General features: G+C 34.6%; 30 non-coding genes across 30 annotated transcripts; all 30 read right to left on the bottom strand.

The window, feature by feature from the left end:
• Positions 1-113: 113 nt before the first annotated feature.
• Positions 114-196, bottom strand: TRNAL-UAA (transfer RNA leucine (anticodon UAA)). Its single transcript has one exon. It is a non-coding gene; the product is annotated as a tRNA-Leu (tRNA).
• Positions 197-928: 732 nt separating this feature from the next.
• TRNAL-UAA (transfer RNA leucine (anticodon UAA)) lies at positions 929-1,011 on the bottom strand. Its single transcript has one exon. It is a non-coding gene; the product is annotated as a tRNA-Leu (tRNA).
• Positions 1,012-1,738: 727 nt separating this feature from the next.
• On the bottom strand, positions 1,739-1,821 carry TRNAL-UAA (transfer RNA leucine (anticodon UAA)). Its single transcript has one exon. It is a non-coding gene; the product is annotated as a tRNA-Leu (tRNA).
• A 727-nt stretch (positions 1,822-2,548) lies between these two features.
• Positions 2,549-2,631, bottom strand: TRNAL-UAA (transfer RNA leucine (anticodon UAA)). The gene has a single exon. It is a non-coding gene; the product is annotated as a tRNA-Leu (tRNA).
• Positions 2,632-3,358: 727 nt separating this feature from the next.
• TRNAL-UAA (transfer RNA leucine (anticodon UAA)) lies at positions 3,359-3,441 on the bottom strand. The gene has a single exon. It is a non-coding gene; the product is annotated as a tRNA-Leu (tRNA).
• Positions 3,442-4,168: 727 nt separating this feature from the next.
• TRNAL-UAA (transfer RNA leucine (anticodon UAA)) lies at positions 4,169-4,251 on the bottom strand. Its single transcript has one exon. It is a non-coding gene; the product is annotated as a tRNA-Leu (tRNA).
• A 727-nt stretch (positions 4,252-4,978) lies between these two features.
• Positions 4,979-5,061, bottom strand: TRNAL-UAA (transfer RNA leucine (anticodon UAA)). The gene has a single exon. It is a non-coding gene; the product is annotated as a tRNA-Leu (tRNA).
• Positions 5,062-5,788: 727 nt separating this feature from the next.
• On the bottom strand, positions 5,789-5,871 carry TRNAL-UAA (transfer RNA leucine (anticodon UAA)). The gene has a single exon. It is a non-coding gene; the product is annotated as a tRNA-Leu (tRNA).
• A 727-nt stretch (positions 5,872-6,598) lies between these two features.
• Positions 6,599-6,681, bottom strand: TRNAL-UAA (transfer RNA leucine (anticodon UAA)). Its single transcript has one exon. It is a non-coding gene; the product is annotated as a tRNA-Leu (tRNA).
• A 730-nt stretch (positions 6,682-7,411) lies between these two features.
• On the bottom strand, positions 7,412-7,494 carry TRNAL-UAA (transfer RNA leucine (anticodon UAA)). The gene has a single exon. It is a non-coding gene; the product is annotated as a tRNA-Leu (tRNA).
• A 727-nt stretch (positions 7,495-8,221) lies between these two features.
• Positions 8,222-8,304, bottom strand: TRNAL-UAA (transfer RNA leucine (anticodon UAA)). The gene has a single exon. It is a non-coding gene; the product is annotated as a tRNA-Leu (tRNA).
• Positions 8,305-9,036: 732 nt separating this feature from the next.
• Positions 9,037-9,119, bottom strand: TRNAL-UAA (transfer RNA leucine (anticodon UAA)). Its single transcript has one exon. It is a non-coding gene; the product is annotated as a tRNA-Leu (tRNA).
• A 730-nt stretch (positions 9,120-9,849) lies between these two features.
• On the bottom strand, positions 9,850-9,932 carry TRNAL-UAG (transfer RNA leucine (anticodon UAG)). The gene has a single exon. It is a non-coding gene; the product is annotated as a tRNA-Leu (tRNA).
• A 729-nt stretch (positions 9,933-10,661) lies between these two features.
• Positions 10,662-10,744, bottom strand: TRNAL-UAA (transfer RNA leucine (anticodon UAA)). Its single transcript has one exon. It is a non-coding gene; the product is annotated as a tRNA-Leu (tRNA).
• Positions 10,745-11,470: 726 nt separating this feature from the next.
• On the bottom strand, positions 11,471-11,553 carry TRNAL-UAA (transfer RNA leucine (anticodon UAA)). Its single transcript has one exon. It is a non-coding gene; the product is annotated as a tRNA-Leu (tRNA).
• A 727-nt stretch (positions 11,554-12,280) lies between these two features.
• On the bottom strand, positions 12,281-12,363 carry TRNAL-UAA (transfer RNA leucine (anticodon UAA)). Its single transcript has one exon. It is a non-coding gene; the product is annotated as a tRNA-Leu (tRNA).
• Positions 12,364-13,090: 727 nt separating this feature from the next.
• Positions 13,091-13,173, bottom strand: TRNAL-UAA (transfer RNA leucine (anticodon UAA)). Its single transcript has one exon. It is a non-coding gene; the product is annotated as a tRNA-Leu (tRNA).
• Positions 13,174-13,903: 730 nt separating this feature from the next.
• On the bottom strand, positions 13,904-13,991 carry TRNAL-UAA (transfer RNA leucine (anticodon UAA)). Its single transcript has one exon. It is a non-coding gene; the product is annotated as a tRNA-Leu (tRNA).
• A 727-nt stretch (positions 13,992-14,718) lies between these two features.
• On the bottom strand, positions 14,719-14,801 carry TRNAL-UAA (transfer RNA leucine (anticodon UAA)). The gene has a single exon. It is a non-coding gene; the product is annotated as a tRNA-Leu (tRNA).
• Positions 14,802-15,531: 730 nt separating this feature from the next.
• TRNAL-UAA (transfer RNA leucine (anticodon UAA)) lies at positions 15,532-15,614 on the bottom strand. Its single transcript has one exon. It is a non-coding gene; the product is annotated as a tRNA-Leu (tRNA).
• A 731-nt stretch (positions 15,615-16,345) lies between these two features.
• On the bottom strand, positions 16,346-16,428 carry TRNAL-UAA (transfer RNA leucine (anticodon UAA)). Its single transcript has one exon. It is a non-coding gene; the product is annotated as a tRNA-Leu (tRNA).
• Positions 16,429-17,155: 727 nt separating this feature from the next.
• TRNAL-UAA (transfer RNA leucine (anticodon UAA)) lies at positions 17,156-17,238 on the bottom strand. Its single transcript has one exon. It is a non-coding gene; the product is annotated as a tRNA-Leu (tRNA).
• A 732-nt stretch (positions 17,239-17,970) lies between these two features.
• On the bottom strand, positions 17,971-18,053 carry TRNAL-UAA (transfer RNA leucine (anticodon UAA)). Its single transcript has one exon. It is a non-coding gene; the product is annotated as a tRNA-Leu (tRNA).
• Positions 18,054-18,783: 730 nt separating this feature from the next.
• On the bottom strand, positions 18,784-18,866 carry TRNAL-UAA (transfer RNA leucine (anticodon UAA)). Its single transcript has one exon. It is a non-coding gene; the product is annotated as a tRNA-Leu (tRNA).
• Positions 18,867-19,592: 726 nt separating this feature from the next.
• Positions 19,593-19,675, bottom strand: TRNAL-UAA (transfer RNA leucine (anticodon UAA)). The gene has a single exon. It is a non-coding gene; the product is annotated as a tRNA-Leu (tRNA).
• Positions 19,676-20,407: 732 nt separating this feature from the next.
• On the bottom strand, positions 20,408-20,490 carry TRNAL-UAA (transfer RNA leucine (anticodon UAA)). Its single transcript has one exon. It is a non-coding gene; the product is annotated as a tRNA-Leu (tRNA).
• A 727-nt stretch (positions 20,491-21,217) lies between these two features.
• Positions 21,218-21,300, bottom strand: TRNAL-UAA (transfer RNA leucine (anticodon UAA)). The gene has a single exon. It is a non-coding gene; the product is annotated as a tRNA-Leu (tRNA).
• A 730-nt stretch (positions 21,301-22,030) lies between these two features.
• Positions 22,031-22,113, bottom strand: TRNAL-UAA (transfer RNA leucine (anticodon UAA)). The gene has a single exon. It is a non-coding gene; the product is annotated as a tRNA-Leu (tRNA).
• Positions 22,114-23,635: 1,522 nt separating this feature from the next.
• TRNAL-UAA (transfer RNA leucine (anticodon UAA)) lies at positions 23,636-23,718 on the bottom strand. Its single transcript has one exon. It is a non-coding gene; the product is annotated as a tRNA-Leu (tRNA).
• A 730-nt stretch (positions 23,719-24,448) lies between these two features.
• On the bottom strand, positions 24,449-24,531 carry TRNAL-UAA (transfer RNA leucine (anticodon UAA)). Its single transcript has one exon. It is a non-coding gene; the product is annotated as a tRNA-Leu (tRNA).
• Between the last annotated feature and the right edge of the window lie 90 nt (positions 24,532-24,621).

The raw sequence follows: 24,621 nt of genomic DNA, 5'->3' as shown, positions 1-24,621 counted from the left end.
CTCATCTTTTGATCAACAGGTGATTTGGATAAAGGTCAAGAACAAAATGTTAATTGTCACTAATGAATTACTCAATCTAGACCAATTTGCCAGACGTCCAAGGTTAAAACTTTTACCAGGAGTGGGGTTCGAACCCACGCGGATATATATCCATTGGATCTTAAGTCCAACGCCTTAACCACTCGGCCATCCTGGTTCGAACGACAACCTGTTAGACAACGAGATCAACATAGTGGTTGTTTGGAATAATGCATTTATGTAAGTTGTACAAAATCTTTCAGGTTTACAAATTTGTTTATTTTTTGGTGATTTTTTTGTCTTTGTAGAAAAAAGCCGGATAGAGAACCACTATAATTTCTAGATATGTCCGAAATCTCACCCATTCGCCTTAACCTATCTGTCCAAGCATACATCTATGAAACAAAAACTTGCACACTCATTTGAGATTACCAAATAGGGAAAACTGCTTTTACTGACACTGTTTGACCTCTTTTTTTTAGACTACATCTGTCTGAAAACTAATGGCGTTTCTAGATTGGATTTTCTAAGACAGATTTTACAGTCCAACTTTGTTCAACACTATCTTTTGACAAATTGTTCTATGACTACCTGAGTCAGGTTAAACTTCTCCTATACATTTTCTCATGTCTTTTTCATAGCATATGTTTTGAAACTTTGAACAAAGATGCTGATAGAATATTCACCTGAATATATTAATAAATTGTATTTTCAATATTATTTAATTTTGCTGAAATAGCAGTTTTCTCTGAATAGTGAAGAATAAAATGCATTGATCACAATATGGTGCTCAGAGACTCATCTTTTGATCAACAGGTGATTTGGATAAAGGTCAAGAACAAAATGTTAATTGTCACTAATGAATTACTCAATCTAGACCAATTTGCCAGACGTCCAAGGTTAAAACTTTTACCGGGAGTGGGGTTCGAACCCACGCGGATATATATCCATTGGATCTTAAGTCCAACGCCTTAACTACTCGGCCATCCTGGTTCGAACGACAACCTGTTAGACAACGAGATCAACATAGTGGTTGTTTGGAATAATGCATTTATGTAAGTTGTACAAAATCTTTCAGGTTTACAAATTTGTTTATTTTTTGGTGATTTTTTTGTCTTTGTAGAAAAGAGCCGGATAGAGAACCACTATAATTTCTAGATATGTCTGAAATCTCACCCATTCGCCTTAACCTATCTGTCCAAGCATACATATATGAAACAAAAACTTGCACACTCATTTGAGATTACCAAATAGGAAAAACTGCTTTTCCTGACACTGTTTGACCTCATTTTTAGACTATATCTGTCAGAAAACTAATGGCATTTCTAGATTGGATTTTCTAAGATAGATTTTACAGTCCAACTTTGTTCAACACTATCTTTTGACAAATTGTTCTATGACTACCTGAGTCAGGTTAAACTTCTCCTATACATTTTCTCATGTCTTTTTCATAGCATATGTTTTGAAACTTTGAACAAAGATGCTGATAGAATATTCACCTAAATATATTAATAAATTGTATTTTCAATATTATTTAATTTTGCTGAAATAGCAGTTTTCTCTGAATAGTGAGGAATAAAATGCATTGATCACAATATGGTGCTCAGAGACTCATCTTTTGATCAACAGGTGATTTGGATAAAGGTCAAGATATTGGTTATTGTCACTAATGAATTACCCAATCTAGACCAATTTGCCAGAAGTCCAAGGTTAAAACTTTTAACAGGAGTGGGGTTCGAACCCACGCGGATATATATCCATTGGATCTTAAGTCCAACGCCTTAACCACTCGGCCATCCTGGTTCGAACGACAACCTGTTAGACAACGAGATCAACATAGTGGTTGTTTGGAATAATGCATTCATGTAAGTTGTACAAAATTATTCAGGTTTACAAATTTGTTTATTTTTTGGTGATTTTTTTGTCTTTGTAGAAAAGAGCCGGATAGAGAACCACTATAATTTCTAGATATGTCCGAAATCTCACCCATTCGCCTTAACCTATCTGTCCAAGCATACATCTATGAAACAAAAAGTTGCACACTCATTTGAGATTACCAAATATGGAAAACTGCTTTTACTGACACTGTTTGACCTCTATTTTAGACTACATCTGTCTGAAAACTAATGGCGTTTCTAGATTGGATTTTCTAAGACAGATTTTACAATCCAACTTTGTTCACCACTATCTTTTGACAAATTGTTCTATGACTACCTGAGTCAGGTTAAACTTCTCCTATACATTTTCTCATGTCTTTTTCATAGCATATGTTTTGAAACTTTGAACAAAGATGCTGATAGAATATTCACCTGAATATATTAATAAATTGTATTTTCAATATTATTTAATTTTGCTGAAATAGCAGTTTTCTCTGAATAGTGAGGAATAAAATGCATTGATCACAATATGGTGCTCAGAGACTCATCTTTTGATCAACAGGTGATTTGGATAAAGGTCAAGATATTGGTTATTGTCACTAATGAATTACCCAATCTAGACCAATTTGCCAGAAGTCCAAGGTTAAAAGTTTTACCAGGAGTGGGGTTCGAACCCACGCGGATATATACCCATTGGATCTTAAGTCCAACGCCTTAACCACTCGGCCATCCTGGTTCAAACGACAACTCGTTAGACTCCGAGATCAACATAGTGGTTGTTTGGAATAATGCATTCATGTAAGTTCTACAAAATCATTCAGGTTTACAAATTTGTTTATTTTTTGGTGATTTTTTTGTCTTTGTAGAAAAGAGCCGGATAGAGAACCACTATAATTTCTAGATATGTCCGAAATCTCACCCATTCACCTTAACCTATCTGTCCAAGCATACATCTATGAAACAAAAAGTTGCGCACTCATTTGAGATTACCAAATAGGGAAAACTGCTTTTACTGACACTGTTTGACCTCATTTTTAGACTATATCTGTCAGAAAACTAATGGCATTTCTAGATTGGATTTTCTAAGATAGATTTTACAGTCCAACTTTGTTCAACACTATCTTTTGACAAATTGTTCTATGACTACCTGAGTCAGGTTAAACTTCTCCTATACATTTTCTCATGTCTTTTTCATAGCATATGTTTTGAAACTTTGAACAAAGATGCTGATAGAATATTCACCTAAATATATTAATAAATTGTATTTTCAATATTATTTAATTTTGCTGAAATAGCAGTTTTCTCTGAATAGTGAGGAATAAAATGCATTGATCACAATATGGTGCTCAGAGACTCATCTTTTGATCAACAGGTGATTTGGATAAAGGTCAAGATATTGGTTATTGTCACTAATGAATTACCCAATCTAGACCAATTTGCCAGAAGTCCAAGGTTAAAACTTTTACCAGGAGTGGGGTTCGAACCCACGCGGATATATATCCATTGGATCTTAAGTCCAACGCCTTAACCACTCGGCCATCCTGGTTCGAACGACAACCTGTTAGACAACGAGATCAACATAGTGGTTGTTTGGAATAATGCATTCATGTAAGTTGTACAAAATTATTCAGGTTTACAAATTTGTTTATTTTTTGGTGATTTTTTTGTCTTTGTAGAAAAGAGCCGGATAGAGAACCACTATAATTTCTAGATATGTCCGAAATCTCACCCATTCGCCTTAACCTATCTGTCCAAGCATACATCTATGAAACAAAAAGTTGCACACTCATTTGAGATTACCAAATAGGGAAAACTGCTTTTACTGACACTGTTTGACCTCTATTTTAGACTACATCTGTCTGAAAACTAATGGCGTTTCTAGATTGGATTTTCTAAGACAGATTTTACAATCCAACTTTGTTCACCACTATCTTTTGACAAATTGTTCTATGACTACCTGAGTCAGGTTAAACTTCTCCTATACATTTTCTCATGTCTTTTTCATAGCATATGTTTTGAAACTTTGAACAAAGATGCTGATAGAATATTCACCTGAATATATTAATAAATTGTATTTTCAATATTATTTAATTTTGCTGAAATAGCAGTTTTCTCTGAATAGTGAGGAATAAAATGCATTGATCACAATATGGTGCTCAGAGACTCATCTTTTGATCAACAGGTGATTTGGATAAAGGTCAAGATATTGGTTATTGTCACTAATGAATTACCCAATCTAGACCAATTTGCCAGAAGTCCAAGGTTAAAAGTTTTACCAGGAGTGGGGTTCGAACCCACGCGGATATATACCCATTGGATCTTAAGTCCAACGCCTTAACCACTCGGCCATCCTGGTTCAAACGACAACTCGTTAGACTCCGAGATCAACATAGTGGTTGTTTGGAATAATGCATTCATGTAAGTTCTACAAAATCATTCAGGTTTACAAATTTGTTTATTTTTTGGTGATTTTTTTGTCTTTGTAGAAAAGAGCCGGATAGAGAACCACTATAATTTCTAGATATGTCCGAAATCTCACCCATTCACCTTAACCTATCTGTCCAAGCATACATCTATGAAACAAAAAGTTGCGCACTCATTTGAGATTACCAAATAGGGAAAACTGCTTTTACTGACACTGTTTGACCTCTATTTTAGACTACATCTGTCTGAAAACTAATGGTGTTTCTAGATTGGATTTTCTAAGACAGATTTTACAATCCAACTTTGTTCACCACTATCTTTTGACAAATTGTTCTATGACTACCTGAGTCAGGTTAAACTTCTCCTATACATTTTCTCATGTCTTTTTCATAGCATATGTTTTGAAACTTTGAACAAAGATGCTGATAGAATATTCACCTGAATATATTAATAAATTGTATTTTCAATATTATTTAATTTTGCTGAAATAGCAGTTTTCTCTGAATAGTGAGGAATAAAATGCATTGATCACAATATGGTGCTCAGAGACTCATCTTTTGATCAACAGGTGATTTGGATAAAGGTCAAGATATTGGTTATTGTCACTAATGAATTACCCAATCTAGACCAATTTGCCAGAAGTCCAAGGTTAAAACTTTTACCAGGAGTAGGGTTCGAACCCACGCGGATATATACCCATTGGATCTTAAGTCCAACGCCTTAACCACTCGGCCATCCTAGTTCAAACGACAACTCGTTAGACTCCGAGATCAACATAGTGGTTGTTTGGAATAATGCATTTATGTAAGTTGTACAAAATCATTCAGGTTTACAAATTTGTTTATTTTTTGGTGATTTTTTTGTCTTTGTAGAAAAGAGCCGGATAGAGAACCACTATAATTTCTAGATATGTCCGAAATCTCACCCATTCGCCTTAACCTATCTGTCCAAGCATACATCTATGAAACAAAAAGTTGCACACTCATTTGAGATTACCAAATAGGGAAAACTGCTTTTACTGACACTGTTTGACCTCTATTTTAGACTACATCTGTCTGAAAACTAATGGCGTTTCTAGATTGGATTTTCTAAGACAGATTTTACAGTCCAACTTTGTTCACCACTATCTTTTGACAAATTGTTCTATGACTACCTGAGTCAGGTTAAACTTCTCCTATACATTTTCTCATGTCTTTTTCATAGCATATGTTTTGAAACTTTGAACAAAGATGCTGATAGAATATTCACCTGAATATATTAATAAATTGTATTTTCAATATTATTTAATTTTGCTGAAATAGCAGTTTTCTCTGAATAGTGAGGAATAAAATGCATTGATCACAATATGGTGCTCAGAGACTCATCTTTTGATCAACAGGTGATTTGGATAAAGGTCAAGATATTGGTTATTGTCACTAATGAATTACCCAATCTAGACCAATTTGCCAGAAGTCCAAGGTTAAAAGTTTTACCAGGAGTGGGGATCGAACCCACGCGGATATATATCCATTGGATCTTAAGTCCAACGCCTTAACCACTCGGCCATCCTGGTTCGAACGACGACCTGTTAGACAACGAGATCAACATAGTGGTTGTTTGGAATAATGCATTCATGTAAGTTGTACAAAATTATTCAGGTTTACAAATTTGTTTATTTTTTGGTGATTTTTTTGTCTTTGTAGAAAAGAGCCGGATAGAGAACCACTATAATTTCTAGATATGTCCGAAATCTCACCCATTCGCCTTAACCTATCTGTCCAAGCATACATCTATGAAACAAAAAGTTGCACACTCATTTGAGATTACCAAATAGGGAAAACTGCTTTTACTGACACTGTTTGACCTCTATTTTAGACTACATCTGTCTGAAAACTAATGGCGTTTCTAGATTGGATTTTCTAAGACAGATTTTACAATCCAACTTTGTTCACCACTATCTTTTGACAAATTGTTCTATGACTACCTGAGTCAGGTTAAACTTCTCCTATACATTTTCTCATGTCTTTTTCATAGCATATGTTTTGAAACTTTGAACAAAGATGCTGATAGAATATTCACCTGAATATATTAATAAATTGTATTTTCAATATTATTTAATTTTGCTGAAATAGCAGTTTTCTCTGAATAGTGAGGAATAAAATGCATTGATCACAATATGGTGCTCAGAGACTCATCTTTTGATCAACAGGTGATTTGGATAAAGGTCAAGATATTGGTTATTGTCACTAATGAATTACCCAATCTAGACCAATTTGCCAGAAGTCCAAGGTTAAAACTTTTACCAGGAGTGGGGTTCGAACCCACGCGGATATATATCCATTGGATCTTAAGTCCAACGCCTTAACCACTCGGCCATCCTGGTTCGAACGACAACATGTTAGACAACGAGATCAACATAGTGGTTGTTTGGAATAATGCATTCATGTAACTTGTACAAAATCATTCAGGTTTACAAATTTGTTTATTTTTTGGTGATTTTTTTGTCTTTGTAGAAAAGAGCCGGATAGAGAACCACTATAATTTCTAGATATGTCCGAAATCTCACCCATTCACCTTAACCTATCTGTCCAAGCATACATCTATGAAACAAAAAGTTGCACACTCATTTGAGATTACCAAATAGGGAAAACTGCTTTTACTGACACTGTTTGACCTCTATTTTAGACTACATCTGTCTGAAAACTAATGGCGTTTCTAGATTGGATTTTCTAAGACAGATTTTACAGTCCAACTTTGTTCAACACTATCTTTTGACAAATTGTTCTATGACTACCTGAGTCAGGTTAAACTTCTCCTATACATTTTCTCATGTCTTTTTCATAGCATATGTTTTGAAACTTTGAACAAAGATGCTGATAGAATATTCACCTGAATATATTAATAAATTGTATTTTCAATATTATTTAATTTTGCTGAAATAGCAGTTTTCTCTGAATAGTGAGGAATAAAATGCATTGATCACAATATGGTGCTCAGAGACTCATCTTTTGATCAACAGGTGATTTGGATAAAGGTCAAGAACAAAATGTTAATTGTCACTAATGAATTACTCAATCTAGACCAATTTGCCAGACGTCCAAGGTTAAAACTTTTACCAGGAGTGGGGTTTGAACCTACGCGGATATATATCCATTGGATCTTAAGTCCAACGCTTTAACCACTCGGCCATCCTGGTTCAAACGACAACCTGTTAGACAACGAGATCAACATAGTGGTTGTTTGGAATAATGCATTTATGTAAGTTGTACAAAATCTTTCAGGTTTACAAATTTGTTTATTTTTTGGTGATTTTTTTGTCTTAGTAGAAAAGAGCCGGATAGAGAACCACTATAATTTCTAGATATGTCCGAAATCTGACCCATTCGCCTTAACCTATCTGTCCAAGCATACATATATGAAACAAAAACTTGCACACTCATTTGAGATTACCAAATAGGAAAAACTGCTTTTCCTGACACTGTTTGACCTCATTTTTAGACTATATCTGTCAGAAAACTAATGGCATTTCTAGATTGGATTTTCTAAGATAGATTTTACAGTCCAACTTTGTTCAACACTATCTTTTGACAAATTGTTCTATGACTACCTGAGTCAGGTTAAACTTCTCCTATACATTTTCTCATGTCTTTTTCATAGCATATGTTTTGAAACTTTGAACAAAGATGCTGATAGAATATTCACCTAAATATATTAATAAATTGTATTTTCAATATTATTTAATTTTGCTGAAATAGCAGTTTTCTCTGAATAGTGAGGAATAAAATGCATTGATCACAATATGGTGCTCAGAGACTCATCTTTTGATCAACAGGTGATTTGGATAAAGGTCAAGATATTGGTTATTGTCACTAATGAATTACCCAATCTAGACCAAGTTGCCAGAAGTCCAAGGTTAAAAGTTTTACCAGGAGTGGGGTTCGAACCCACGCGGATATATATCCATTGGATCTTAAGTCCAACGCCTTAACCACTCGGCCATCCTGGTTCGAACGACAACCTGTTAGACAACGAGATCAACATAGTGGTTGTTTGGAATAATGCATTCATGTAAGTTGTACAAAATCATTCAGGTTTACAAATTTGTTTATTTTTTGGTGATTTTTTTTGTCTTTGTAGAAAAGAGCCGGATAGAGAACCACTATAATTTCTAGATATGTCCGAAATCTCACCCATTCGCCTTAACCTATCTGTCCAAGCATACATCTATGAAACAAAAAGTTGCACACTCATTTGAGATTACCAAATAGGGAAAACTGCTTTTACTGACACTGTTTGACGTCTTTTTTTAGACTACATCTGTCTGAAAACTAATGGCGTTTCTAGATTGGATTTTCTAAGACAGATTTTACAGTCCAACTTTGTTCACCACTATCTTTTGACAAATTGTTCTATGACTACCTGAGTCAGGTTAAACTTCTCCTATACATTTTCTCATGTCTTTTTCATAGCATATGTTTTGAAACTTTGAACAAAGATGCTGATAGAATATTCACCTGAATATATTAATAAATTGTATTTTCAATATTATTTAATTTTGCTGAAATAGCAGTTTTCTCTGAATAGTGAGGAATAAAATGCATTGATCACAATATGGTGCTCAGAGACTCATCTTTTGATCAACAGGTGATTTGGATAAAGGTCAAGAACAAAATGTTAATTGTCACTAATGAATTACTCAATCTAGACCAATTTGCCAGACGTCCAAGGTTAAAACTTTTACCAGGAGTGGGGTTCGAACCCACGCGGATATATATCCATTGGATCTTAAGTCCAACGCCTTAACCACTCGGCCATCCTGGTACGGACAACAACCTGTTAGACAACGAGATCAACATAGTGGTTGTTTGGAAAAATGCATTTATGTAAGTTGTACAAAATCTTTCAGGTTTACAAATTTGTTTATTTTTTGGTGATTCTTTTGTCTTTGTAGAAAAGAGCCGGATAGAGAACCACTATAATTTCTAGATATGTCCGAAATCTCACCCATTCACCTTAACCTATCTGTCCAAGCATACATCTATGAAACAAAAAGTTGCGCACTCATTTGAGATTACCAAATAGGGAAAACTGCTTTTACTGACACTGTTTGACCTCTATTTTAGACTACATCTGTCTGAAAACTAATGGCGTTTCTAGATTGGATTTTCTAAGACAGATTTTACAATCCAACTTTGTTCACCACTATCTTTTGACAAATTGTTCTATGACTACCTGAGTCAGGTTAAACTTCTCCTATACATTTTCTCATGTCTTTTTCATAGCATATGTTTTGAAACTTTGAACAAAGATGCTGATAGAATATTCACCTGAATATATTAATAAATTGTATTTTCAATATTATTTAATTTTGCTGAAATAGCAGTTTTCTCTGAATAGTGAGGAATAAAATGCATTGATCACAATATGGTGCTCAGAGACTCATCTTTTGATCAACAGGTGATTTGGATAAAGGTCAAGAACAAAATGTTAATTGTCACTAATGAATTACTCAATCTAGACCAATTTGCCAGACGTCCAAGGTTAAAACTTTTACCAGGAGTGGGGTTCGAACCCACACGGATATATATCCATTAGATCCTAAGTCCAACGCCTTAACCACTCGGCCATCCTGGTTCGAACGACAACCTGTTAGACAACGAGATCAACATAGTGGTTGTTTGGAATAATGCATTTATGTAAGTTGTACAAAATCTTTCAGGTTTACAAATTTGTTTATTTTTTGGTGATTCTTTTGTCTTGTAGAAAAGAGCCGGATAGAGAACCACTATAATTTCTAGATATGTCCGAAATCTCACCCATTCACCTTAACCTATCTGTCCAAGCATACATCTATGAAACAAAAAGTTGCGCACTCATTTGAGATTACCAAATAGGGAAAACTGCTTTTACTGACACTGTTTGACCTCTATTTTAGACTACATCTGTCTGAAAACTAATGGCGTTTCTAGATTGGATTTTCTAAGACAGATTTTACAATCCAACTTTGTTCACCACTATCTTTTGACAGATTGTTCTATGACTACCTGAGTCAGGTTAAACTTCTCCTATACATTTTCTCATGTCTTTTTCATAGCATATGTTTTGAAACTTTGAACAAAGATGCTGATAGAATATTCACCTGAATATATTAATAAATTGTATTTTCAATATTATTTAATTTTGCTGAAATAGCAGTTTTCTCTGAATAGTGAGGAATAAAATGCATTGATCACAATATGGTGCTCAGAGACTCATCTTTTGATCAACAGGTGATTTGGATAAAGGTCAAGAACAAAATGTTAATTGTCACTAATGAATTACTCAATCTAGACCAATTTGCCAGACGTCCAAGGTTAAAACTTTGACCAGGAGTGGGGTTCGAACCCACACGGATATATATCCATTGGATCTTAAGTCCAACGCCTTAACCACTCGGCCATCCTGGTTCGAACGACAACCTGTTAGACAACGAGATCAACATAGTGGTTGTTTGGAATAATACATTTATGTAAGTTGTACAAAATCTTTCAGGTTTACAAATTTGTTCATTTTTTGGTGATTCTTTTGTCTTGTAGAAAAGAGCCGGATAGAGAACCACTATAATTTCTAGATATGTCCGAAATCTCACCCATTCACCTTAACCTATCTGTCCAAGCATACATCTATGAAACAAAAAGTTGCGCACACATTTGAGATTACCAAATAGGGAAAACTGCTTTTACTGACACTGTTTGACCTCTATTTTAGACTACATCTGTCTGAAAACTAATGGCGTTTCTAGATTGGATTTTCTAAGACAGATTTTACAATCCAACTTTGTTCACCACTATCTTTTGACAAATTGTTCTATGACTACCTGAGTCAGGTTAAACTTCTCCTATACATTTTCTCATGTCTTTTTCATAGCATATGTTTTGAAACTTTGAACAAAGATGCTGATAGAATATTCACCTGAATATATTAATAAATTGTATTTTCAATATTATTTAATTTTGCTGAAATAGCAGTTTTCTCTGAATAGTGAGGAATAAAATGCATTGATCACAATATGGTGCTCCGAGGCTCATCTTTTGATCAACAGGTGATTTGGATAAAGGTCAAGATATTGGTTATTGTCACTAATGAATTACCCAATCTAGACCAATTTGACAGAAGTCCAAGGTTAAAACTTTTACCAGGAGTGGGGTTCGAACCCACGCGGATATATATCCATTGGATCTTAAGTCCAACGCCTTAACCACTCGGCCATCCTGGTTCGAACGACAACCTGTTAGACAACGAGATCAACATAGTGGTTGTTTGGAATAATGCATTCATGTAACTTGTACAAAATCATTCAGGTTTACAAATTTGTTTATTTTTTGGTGATTTTTTTGTCTTTGTAGAAAAGAGCCGGATAGAGAACCACTATAATTTCTAGATATGTCCGAAATCTCACCCATTCACCTTAACCTATCTGTCCAAGCATACATCTATGAAACAAAAAGTTGCGCACTCATTTGAGATTACCAAATAGGGAAAACTGCTTTTACTGACACTGTTTGACCTCTATTTTAGACTACATCTGTCTGAAAACTAATGGCGTTTCTAGATTGGATTTTCTAAGACAGATTTTACAATCCAACTTTGTTCACCACTATCTTTTGACAAATTGTTCTATGACTACCTGAGTCAGGTTAAACTTCTCCTATACATTTTCTCATGTCTTTTTCATAGCATATGTTTTGAAACTTTGAACAAAGATGCTGATAGAATATTCACCTGAATATATTAATAAATTGTATTTTCAATATTATTTAATTTTGCTGAAATAGCAGTTTTCTCTGAATAGTGAGGAATAAAATGCATTGATCACAATATGGTGCTCAGAGACTCATCTTTTGATCAACAGGTGATTTGGATAAAGGTCAAGATATTGGTTATTGTCACTAATGAATTACCCAATCTAGACCAATTTGCCAGAAGTCCAAGGTTAAAACTTTTACCAGGAGTGGGGTTCGAACCCACGCGGATATATATCCATTGGATCTTAAGTTCAACGCCTTAACCACTCGGCCATCCTGGTTCGAACGACAACCTGTTAGACAACGAGATCAACATAGTGGTTGTTTGGAATAATGCATTCATGTAACTTGTACAAAATCATTCAGGTTTACAAATTTGTTTATTTTTTGGTGATTTTTTTGTCTTTGTAGAAAAGAGCCGGATAGAGAACCACTATAATTTCTAGATATGTCCGAAATCTCACCCATTCACCTTAACCTATCTGTCCAAGCATACATCTATGAAACAAAAAGTTGCACACTCATTTGAGATTACCAAATAGGGAAAACTGCTTTTACTGACACTGTTTGACCTCTATTTTAGACTACATCTGTCTGAAAACTAATGGCGTTTCTAGATTGGATTTTCTAAGACAGATTTTACAGTCCAACTTTGTTCAACACTATCTTTTGACAAATTGTTCTATGACTACCTGAGTCAGGTTAAACTTCTCCTATACATTTTCTCATGTCTTTTTCATAGCATATGTTTTGAAACTTTGAACAAAGATGCTGATAGAATATTCACCTGAATATATTAATAAATTGTATTTTCAATATTATTTAATTTTGCTGAAATAGCAGTTTTCTCTGAATAGTGAGGAATAAAATGCATTGATCACAATATGGTGCTCAGAGACTCATCTTTTGATCAACAGGTGATTTGGATAAAGGTCAAGATATTGGTTATTGTCACTAATGAATTACCCAATCTAGACCAATTTGCCAGAAGTCCAAGGTTAAAACTTTTACCAGGAGTGGGGTTCGAACCCACGCGGATATATATCCATTGGATCTTAAGTCCAACGCCTTAACCACTCGGCCATCCTGGTTCCAACGACAACCTGTTAGACAACGAGATCAACATAGTGGTTGTTTGGAATAATGCATTCATGTAACTTGTACAAAATCATTCAGGTTTACAAATTTGTTTATTTTTTGGTGATTTTTTTGTCTTTGTAGAAAAGAGCCGGATAGAGAACCACTATAATTTCTAGATATGTCCGAAATCTCACCCATTCACCTTAACCTATCTGTCCAAGCATACAGCTATGAAACAAAAAGTTGCACACTCATTTGAGATTACCAAATAGGGAAAACTGCTTTTACTGACACTGTTTGACCTCTATTTTAGACTACATCTGTCTGAAAACTAATGGCGTTTCTAGATTGGATTTTCTAAGACAGATTTTACAGTCCAACTTTGTTCAACACTATCTTTTGACAAATTGTTCTATGACTACCTGAGTCAGGTTAAACTTCTCCTATACATTTTCTCATGTCTTTTTCATAGCATATGTTTTGAAACTTTGAACAAAGATGCTGATAGAATATTCACCTGAATATATTAATAAATTGTATTTTCAATATTATTTAATTTTGCTGAAATAGCAGTTTTCTCTGAATAGTGAGGAATAAAATGCATTGATCACAATATGGTGCTCAGAGACTCATCTTTTGATCAACAGGTGATTTGGATAAAGGTCAAGAACAAAATGTTAATTGTCACTAATGAATTACTCAATCTAGACCAATTTGCCAGACGTCCAAGGTTAAAACTTTTACCAGGAGTGGGGTTCGAACCCACGCGGATATATATCCATTGGATCTTAAGTCCAACGCCTTAACCACTGGTTAAGGCCATCCTGGTTCAAACGACAACCTGTTAGACAACGAGATCAACATAGTGGTTGTTTGGAATAATGCATTTATGTAAGTTGTACAAAATCTTTCAGATTTACAAATTTGTTTATTTTTTGGTGATTTTTTTGTCTTTGTAGAAAAGAGCCGGATAGAGAACCACTATAATTTCTAGATATGTCCGAAATCTGACCCATTCGCCTTAACCTATCTGTCCAAGCATACATATATGAAACAAAAACTTGCACACTCATTTGAGATTACCAAATAGGAAAAACTGCTTTTCCTGACACTGTTTGACCTCATTTTTAGACTATATCTGTCAGAAAACTAATGGCATTTCTAGATTGGATTTTCTAAGATAGATTTTACAGTCCAACTTTGTTCAACACTATCTTTTGACAAATTGTTCTATGACTACCTGAGTCAGGTTAAACTTCTCCTATACATTTTCTCATGTCTTTTTCATAGCATATGTTTTGAAACTTTGAACAAAGATGCTGATAGAATATTCACCTAAATATATTAATAAATTGTATTTTCAATATTATTTAATTTTGCTGAAATAGCAGTTTTCTCTGAATAGTGAGGAATAAAATGCATTGATCACAATATGGTGCTCAGAGACTCATCTTTTGATCAACAGGTGATTTGGATAAAGGTCAAGATATTGGTTATTGTCACTAATGAATTACCCAATCTAGACCAAGTTGCCAGAAGTCCAAGGTTAAAAGTTTTACCAGGAGTGGGGTTCGAACCCACGCGGATATATATCGATTGGATCTTAAGTCCAACGCCTTAACCACTCGGCCATCCTGGTTCGAACGACAACCTGTTAGACAATGAGATCAACATAGTGGTTGTTTGGAATAATGCATTCATGTAAGTTCTACAAAATCATTCAGGTTTACAAATTTGTTTATTTTTTGGTGATTTTTTTGTCTTTGTAGAAAAGAGCCGGATAGAGAACCACTATAATTTCTAGATATGTCCGAAATCTCACCCATTCACCTTAACCTATCTGTCCAAGCATACATCTATGAAACAAAAAGTTGCACACTCATTTGAGATTACCAAATAGGGAAAACTGCTTTTACTGACACTGTTTGACCTCTATTTTAGACTACATCTGTCTGAAAACTAATGGCATTTCTAGATTGGATTTTCTAAGATAGATTTTACAATCCAACTTTGTTCACCACTATCTTTTGACAAATTGTTCTATGACTACCTGAGTCAGGTTAAACTTCTCCTATACATTTTCTCATGTCTTTTTCATAGCATATGTTTTGAAACTTTGAACAAAGATGCTGATAGAATATTCACCTGAATATATTAATAAATTGTATTTTCAATATTATTTAATTTTGCTGAAATAGCAGTTTTCTCTGAATAGTGAGGAATAAAATGCATTGATCACAATATGGTGCTCAGAGACTCATCTTTTGATCAACAGGTGATTTGGATAAAGGTCAAGAACAAAATGTTAATTGTCACTAATGAATTACTCAATCTAGACCAATTTGCCAGACGTCCAAGGTTAAAACTTTTATCAGGAGTGGGGTTCGAACCCACGCGGATATATATCCATTGGATCTTAAGTCCAACGCCTTAACCACTCGGCCATCCTAGTTCAAACGACAACTCGTTAGACTCCGAGATCAACATAGTGGTTGTTTGGAATAATGCATTCATGTAAGTTGTACAAAATCATTCAGGTTTACAAATTTGTTTATTTTTTGGTGATTTTTTTGTCTTTGTAGAAAAGAGCCGGATAGAGAACCACTATAATTTCTAGATATGTCCGAAATCTCACCCATTCGCCTTAACCTATCTGTCCAAGCATACATCTATGAAACAAAAAGTTGCACACTCATTTGAGATTACCAAATAGGGAAAACTGCTTTTACTGACACTGTTTGACGTCTTTTTTTAGACTACATCTGTCTGAAAACTAATGGCGTTTCTAGATTGGATTTTCTAAGACAGATTTTACAGTCCAACTTTGTTCACCACTATCTTTTGACAAATTGTTCTATGACTACCTGAGTCAGGTTAAACTTCTCCTATACATTTTCTCATGTCTTTTTCATAGCATATGTTTTGAAACTTTGAACAAAGATGCTGATAGAATATTCACCTGAATATATTAATAAATTGTATTTTCAATATTATTTAATTTTGCTGAAATAGCAGTTTTCTCTGAATAGTGAGGAATAAAATGCATTGATCACAATATGGTGCTCAGAGAATCATCTTTTGATCAACAGGTGATTTGGATAAAGGTCAAGAACAAAATGTTAATTGTCACTAATGAATTACTCAATCTAGACCAATTTGCCAGACGTCCAAGGTTAATACTTTTACCAGGAGTGGGGTTCAAACCCACGCGGATATATATCCATTGGATCTTAAGTCCAACGCCTTAACCACTCGGCCATCCTGGTTCGGACAACAACCTGTTAGACAACGAGATCAACATAGTGGTTGTTTGGAATAATGCATTTATGTAAGTTGTACAAAATCTTTCAGGTTTACAAATTTGTTTATTTTTTGGTGATTCTTTTGTCCTTGTAGAAAAGAGCCGGATAGAGAACCACTATAATTTCTAGATATGTCCGAAATCTCACCCATTCACCTTAACCTATCTGTCCAAGCATACATCTATGAAACAAAAAGTTGTGCACTCATTTGAGATTACCAAATAGGGAAAACTGCTTTTACTGACACTGTTTGACCTCTATTTTAGACTGCATCTGTCTGAAAACTAATGGCGTTTCTAGATTGGATTTTCTAAGACAGATTTTACAATCCAACTTTGTTCACCACTATCTTTTGACAAATTGTTCTATGACTACCTGAGTCAGGTTAAACTTCTCCTATACATTTTCTCATGTCTTTTTCATAGCATATGTTTTGAAACTTTGAACAAAGATGCTGATAGAATATTCACCTGAATATATTAATAAATTGTATTTTCAATATTATTTAATTTTGCTGAAATAGCAGTTTTCTCTGAATAGTGAGGAATAAAATGCATTGATCACAATATGGTGCTCAGAGACTCATCTTTTGATCAACAGGTGATTTGGATAAAGGTCAAGATATTGGTTATTGTCACTAATGAATTACCCAATCTAGACCAATTTGCCAGAAGTCCAAGGTTAAAACTTTTACCAGGAGTAGGGTTCGAACCCACGCGGATATATATCCATTGGATCTTAAGTCCAACGCCTTAACCACTCGGCCATCCTAGTTCAAACGACAACTCGTTAGACTCCGAGATCAACATAGTGGTTGTTTGGAATAATGCATTCATGTAAGTTGTACAAAATCATTCAGGTTTACAAATTTGTTTATTTTTTGGTGATTTTTTTTGTCTTTGTAGAAAAGAGCCGGATAGAGAACCACTATAATTTCTAGATATGTCCGAAATCTCACCCATTCGCCTTAACCTATCTGTCCAAGCATACATCTATGAAACAAAAAGTTGCACACTCATTTGAGATTACCAAATAGGGAAAACTGCTTTTACTGACACTGTTTGACGTCTTTTTTTAGACTACATCTGTCTGAAAACTAATGGCGTTTCTAGATTGGATTTTCTAAGACAGATTTTACAGTCCAACTTTGTTCACCACTATCTTTTGACAAATTGTTCTATGACTACCTGAGTCAGGTTAAACTTCTCCTATACATTTTCTCATGTCTTTTTCATAGCATATGTTTTGAAACTTTGAACAAAGATGCTGATAGAATATTCACCTGAATATATTAATAAATTGTATTTTCAATATTATTTAATTTTGCTGAAATAGCAGTTTTCTCTGAATAGTGAGGAATAAAATGCATTGATCACAATATGGTGCTCAGAGACTCATCTTTTGATCAACAGGTGATTTGGATAAAGGTCAAGAACAAAATGTTAATTGTCACTAATGAATTACTCAATCTAGACCAATTTGCCAGACGTCCAAGGTTAAAACTTTTACCAGGAGTGGGGTTCGAACCCACGCGGATATATATCCATTGGATCTTAAGTCCAACGCCTTAACCACTCGGCCATCCTGGTAAGGACAACAACCTGTTAGACAACGAGATCAACATAGTGGTTGTTTGGAAAAATGCATTTATGTAACTTGTACAAAATCTTTCAGGTTTACAAATTTGTTTATTTTTTGGTGATTCTTTTGTCTTTGTAGAAAAGAGCCGGATAGAGAACCACTATAATTTCTAGATATGTCCGAAATCTCACCCATTCACCTTAACCTATCTGTCCAAGCATACATCTATGAAACAAAAAGTTGCGCACTCATTTGAGATTACCAAATAGGGAAAACTGCTTTTACTGACACTGTTTGACCTCTATTTTAGACTACATCTGTCTGAAAACTAATGGCGTTTCTAGATTGGATTTTCTAAGACAGATTTTACAATCCAACTTTGTTCACCACTATCTTTTGACAAATTGTTCTATGACTACCTGAGTCAGGTTAAACTTCTCCTATACATTTTCTCATGTCTTTTTCATAGCATATGTTTTGAAACTTTGAACAAAGATGCTGATAGAATATTCACCTGAATATATTAATAAATTGTATTTTCAATATTATTTAATTTTGCTGAAATAGCAGTTTTCTCTGAATAGTGAGGAATAAAATGCATTGATCACAATATGGTGCTCAGAGACTCATCTTTTGATCAACAGGTGATTTGGATAAAGGTCAAGAACAAAATGTTAATTGTCACTAATGAATTACTCAATCTAGACCAATTTGCCAGACGTCCAAGGTTAAAACTTTTACCAGGAGTGGGGTTCGAACCCACACGGATATATATCCATTGGATCTTAAGTCCAACGCCTTAACCACTCGGCCATCCTGGTTCGAACGACAACCTGTTAGACAACGAGATCAACATAGTGGTTGTTTGGAATAATGCATTTATGTAAGTTGTACAAAATCTTTCAGGTTTACAAATTTGTTTATTTTTTGGTGATTCTTTTGTCTTGTAGAAAAGAGCCGGATAGAGAACCACTATAATTTCTAGATATGTCCGAAATCTCACCCATTCACCTTAACCTATCTGTCCAAGCATACATCTATGAAACAAAAAGTTGCGCACTCATTTGAGATTACCAAATAGGGAAAACTGCTTTTACTGACACTGTTTGACCTCTATTTTAGACTACATCTGTCTGAAAACTAATGGCGTTTCTAGATTGGATTTTCTAAGACAGATTTTACAATCCAACTTTGTTCACCACTATCTTTTGACAAATTGTTCTATGACTACCTGAGTCAGGTTAAACTTCTCCTATACATTTTCTCATGTCTTTTTCATAGCATATGTTTTGAAACTTTGAACAAAGATGCTGATAGAATATTCACCTGAATATATTAATAAATTGTATTTTCAATATTATTTAATTTTGCTGAAATAGCAGTTTTCTCTGAATAGTGAGGAATAAAATGCATTGATCACAATATGGTGCTCAGAGACTCATCTTTTGATCAACAGGTGATTTGGATAAAGGTCAAGATATTGGTTATTGTCACTAATGAATTACCCAATCTAGACCAATTTGCCAGAAGTCCAAGGTTAAAACTTTTACCAGGAGTAGGGTTCGAACCCACGCGGATATATATCCATTGGATCTTAAGCCCAACGCCTTAACCACTCGGCCATCCTAGTTCAAACGACAACTCGTTAGACTCCGAGATCAACATAGTGGTTGTTTGGAATAATGCATTCATGTAAGTTGTACAAAATCATTCAGGTTTACAAATTTGTTTATTTTTTGGTGATTTTTTTTGTCTTTGTAGAAAAGAGCCGGATAGAGAACCACTATAATTTCTAGATATGTCCGAAATCTCACCCATTCACCTTAACCTATCTGTCCAAGCATACATCTATGAAACAAAAAGTTGCACACTCATTTGAGATTACCAAATAGGGAAAACTGCTTTTACTGACACTGTTTGACGTCTTTTTTTAGACTACATCTGTCTGAAAACTAATGGCGTTTCTAGATTGGATTTTCTAAGACAGATTTTACAGTCCAACTTTGTTCACCACTATCTTTTGACAAATTGTTCTATGACTACCTGAGTCAGGTTAAACTTCTCCTATACATTTTCTCATGTCTTTTTCATAGCATATGTTTTGAAACTTTGAACAAAGATGCTGATAGAATATTCACCTGAATATATTAATAAATTGTATTTTCAATATTATTTAATTTTGCTGAAATAGCAGTTTTCTCTGAATAGTGAGGAATAAAATGCATTGATCACAATATGGTGCTCAGAGACTCATCTTTTGATCAACAGGTGATTTGGATAAAGGTCAAGAACAAAATGTTAATTGTCACTAATGAATTACTCAATCTAGACCAATTTGCCAGACGTCCAAGGTTAAAACTTTTACCAGGAGTGGGGTTCGAACCCACGCGGATATATATCCATTGGATCTTAAGTCCAACGCCTTAACCACTCGGCCATCCTGGTACGGACAACAACCTGTTAGACAACGAGATCAACATAGTGGTTGTTTGGAAAAATGCATTTATGTAAGTTGTACAAAATCTTTCAGGTTTACAAATTTGTTTATTTTTTGGTGATTCTTTTGTCTTTGTAGAAAAGAGCCGGATAGAGAACCACTATAATTTCTAGATATGTCCGAAATCTCACCCATTCACCTTAACCTATCTGTCCAAGCATACATCTATGAAACAAAAAGTTGCGCACTCATTTGAGATTACCAAATAGGGAAAACTGCTTTTACTGACACTGTTTGACCTCTATTTTAGACTACATCTGTCTGAAAACTAATGGCGTTTCTAGATTGGATTTTCTAAGACAGATTTTACAATCCAACTTTGTTCACCACTATCTTTTGACAAATTGTTCTATGACTACCTGAGTCAGGTTAAACTTCTCCTATACATTTTCTCATGTCTTTTTCATAGCATATGTTTTGAAACTTTGAACAAAGATGCTGATAGAATATTCACCTGAATATATTAATAAATTGTATTTTCAATATTATTTAATTTTGCTGAAATAGCAGTTTTCTCTGAATAGTGAGGAATAAAATGCATTGATCACAATATGGTGCTCAGAGACTCATCTTTTGATCAACAGGTGATTTGGATAAAGGTCAAGATATTGGTTATTGTCACTAATGAATTACCCAATCTAGACCAATTTGCCAGAAGTCCAAGGTTAAAACTTTTACCAGGAGTGGGGTTCGAACCCACGCGGATATATATCCATTGGATCTTAAGTCCAACGCCTCAACCACTCGGCCATCCTGGTTCCAACGACAACCTGTTAGACAACGAGATCAACATAGTGGTTGTTTGGAATAATGCATTCATGTAACTTGTACAAAATCATTCAGGTTTACAAATTTGTTTATTTTTTGGTGATTTTTTTGTCTTTGTAGAAAAGAGCCGGATAGAGAACCACTATAATTTCTAGATATGTCCGAAATCTCACCCATTCACCTTAACCTATCTGTCCAAGCATACATCTATGAAACAAAAAGTTGCACACTCATTTGAGATTACCAAATAGGGAAAACTGCTTTTACTGACACTGTTTGACCTCTATTTTAGACTACATCTGTCTGAAAACTAATGGCGTTTCTAGATTGGATTTTCTAAGACAGATTTTACAGTCCAACTTTGTTCAACACTATCTTTTGACAAATTGTTCTATGACTACCTGAGTCAGGTTAAACTTCTCCTATACATTTTCTCATGTCTTTTTCATAGCATATGTTTTGAAACTTTGAACAAAGATGCTGATAGAATATTCACCTGAATATATTAATAAATTGTATTTTCAATATTATTTAATTTTGCTGAAATAGCAGTTTTCTCTGAATAGTGAGGAATAAAATGCATTGATCACAATATGGTGCTCAGAGACTCATCTTTTGATCAACAGGTGATTTGGATAAAGGTCAAGAACAAAATGTTAATTGTCACTAATGAATTACTCAATCTAGACCAATTTGCCAGACGTCCAAGGTTAAAACTTTTACCAGGAGTGGGGTTTGAACCTACGCGGATATATATCCATTGGATCTTAAGTCCAACGCCTTAACCACTCGGCCATCCTGGTTCAAACGACAACCTGTTAGACAACGAGATCAACATAGTGGTTGTTTGGAATAATGCATTTATGTAAGTTGTACAAAATCTTTCAGGTTTACAAATTTGTTTATTTTTTGGTGATTTTTTTGTCTTTGTAGAAAAGAGCCGGATAGAGAACCACTATAATTTCTAGATATGTCCGAAATCTGACCCATTCGCCTTAACCTATCTGTCCAAGCATACATATATGAAACAAAAACTTGCACACTCATTTGAGATTACCAAATAGGAAAAACTGCTTTTCCTGACACTGTTTGACCTCATTTTTAGACTATATCTGTCAGAAAACTAATGGCATTTCTAGATTGGATTTTCTAAGATAGATTTTACAGTCCAACTTTGTTCAACACTATCTTTTGACAAATTGTTCTATGACTACCTGAGTCAGGTTAAACTTCTCCTATACATTTTCTCATGTCTTTTTCATAGCATATGTTTTGAAACTTTGAACAAAGATGCTGATAGAATATTCACCTAAATATATTAATAAATTGTATTTTCAATATTATTTAATTTTGCTGAAATAGCAGTTTTCTCTGAATAGTGAGGAATAAAATGCATTGATCACAATATGGTGCTCAGAGACTCATCTTTTGATCAACAGGTGATTTGTTTCACAATGTTTTTATTAGTTTTAAACTTTTTTGAAGGGGTACAGAAATAAAAAGGGGGATGAAGGGGAGATGCACAATAAAAGCTAGTAAAAGCCTTTAACATAGTATCTCTCAGACACTACTTGGTCTGGTAATTCCACATGTTACAAATTATAGGCCCTTTGGGTCCGCTATAAGTTCTTTAAAACAAATCATCTCCAGTATATGACAGGAGGGAAGGGGAAACACAAATAGGAAAGGAATAACGGGTGGGGAAGGGGGTCCTGTTTGGATGAGAAATTGTCTATCTATATTAAACTCTTGATTGATATGCAATCCACATCTGCCATGTATCATTAAACAGTGTAATTTTATCATGTACTGTACAATAAAGCTTATCATTAACCATTATCCACATTAGTTTGTTTTTTATCAGTTCCAGGGGAACCATGGCCTTTTTCCAAGAGGCTGCAATCGCTATCTTAGCTGCTAGAAAGAAAAAGGATAGAAATCTCCTCATGGGAGCAGATATATCTGGGATCCTTTCGTTGAGTAAAGCTTGACTGGGGGATAGTGTCAGGTTTATCAAGGTTATCGAGTATAACATGTTATAAATACGCCTCCAATATCTACGGATTTTTGGACACTCCCACCACACATGGAAGTGAGTGCCCCTAGCACCACAGCCTCTGAAACACAGGGGAGAGTAAGCAGGGTCAGCTTGCACAATACGTACTGGGACTAAATACCACCTAAGTAGTACTTTATAGTTCGCTTCAACAAGTGCCATATTAATAGAACAACAGGTGATTTGGATAAAGGTCAAGATATTGGTTATTGTCACTAATGAATTACCCAATCTAGACCAAGTTGCCAGAAGTCCAAGGTTAAAAGTTTTACCAGGAGTGGGGTTCGAACCCACGCGGATATATATCGATTGGATCTTAAGTCCAACGCCTTAACCACTCGGCCATCCTGGTTCGAACGACAACCTGTTAGACAACTAGATCAACATAGTGGTTGTTTGGAATAATGCATTCATGTAAGTTCTACAAAATCATTCAGGTTTACAAATTTGTTTATTTTTTGGTGATTTTTTTGTCTTTGTAGAAAAGAGCCGGATAGAGAACCACTATAATTTCTAGATATGTCCGAAATCTCACCCATTCACCTTAACCTATCTGTCCAAGCATACATCTATGAAACAAAAAGTTGCACACTCATTTGAGATTACCAAATAGGGAAAACTGCTTTTACTGACACTGTTTGACCTCTATTTTAGACTACATCTGTCTGAAAACTAATGGCATTTCTAGATTGGATTTTCTAAGATAGATTTTACAATCCAACTTTGTTCACCACTATCTTTTGACAAATTGTTCTTTGACTACCTGAGTCAGGTTAAACTTCTCCTATACATTTTCTCATGTCTTTTTCATAGCATATGTTTTGAAACTTTGAACAAAGATGCTGATAGAATATTCACCTGAATATATTAATAAATTGTATTTTCAATATTATTTAATTTTGCTGAAATAGCAGTTTTCTCTGAATAGTGAGGAATAAAATGCATTGATCACAATATGGTGCTCAGAGACTCATCTTTTGATCAACAGGTGATTTGGATAAAGGTCAAGAACAAAATGTTAATTGTCACTAATGAATTACTCAATCTCGACCAATTTGCCAGACGTCCAAGGTTAAAACTTTTATCAGGAGTGGGGTTCGAACCCACGCGGATATATATCCATTGGATCTTAAGTCCAACGCCTTAACCACTCGGCCATCCTAGTTCAAACGACAACTCGTTAGACTCCGAGATCAACATAGTGGTTGTTTGGAATAATGCATTCATGTAAGTTGTACAAAATCATTCAGGTTTA

The sequence above is a fragment of the Engystomops pustulosus genome, chromosome 3, assembly GCF_040894005.1.
Source record: "Engystomops pustulosus chromosome 3, aEngPut4.maternal, whole genome shotgun sequence".
Classification (NCBI taxonomy): Eukaryota; Metazoa; Chordata; class Amphibia; order Anura; family Leptodactylidae; genus Engystomops; species Engystomops pustulosus.
This window is presented reverse-complemented; position numbering and strand designations above follow the sequence as displayed.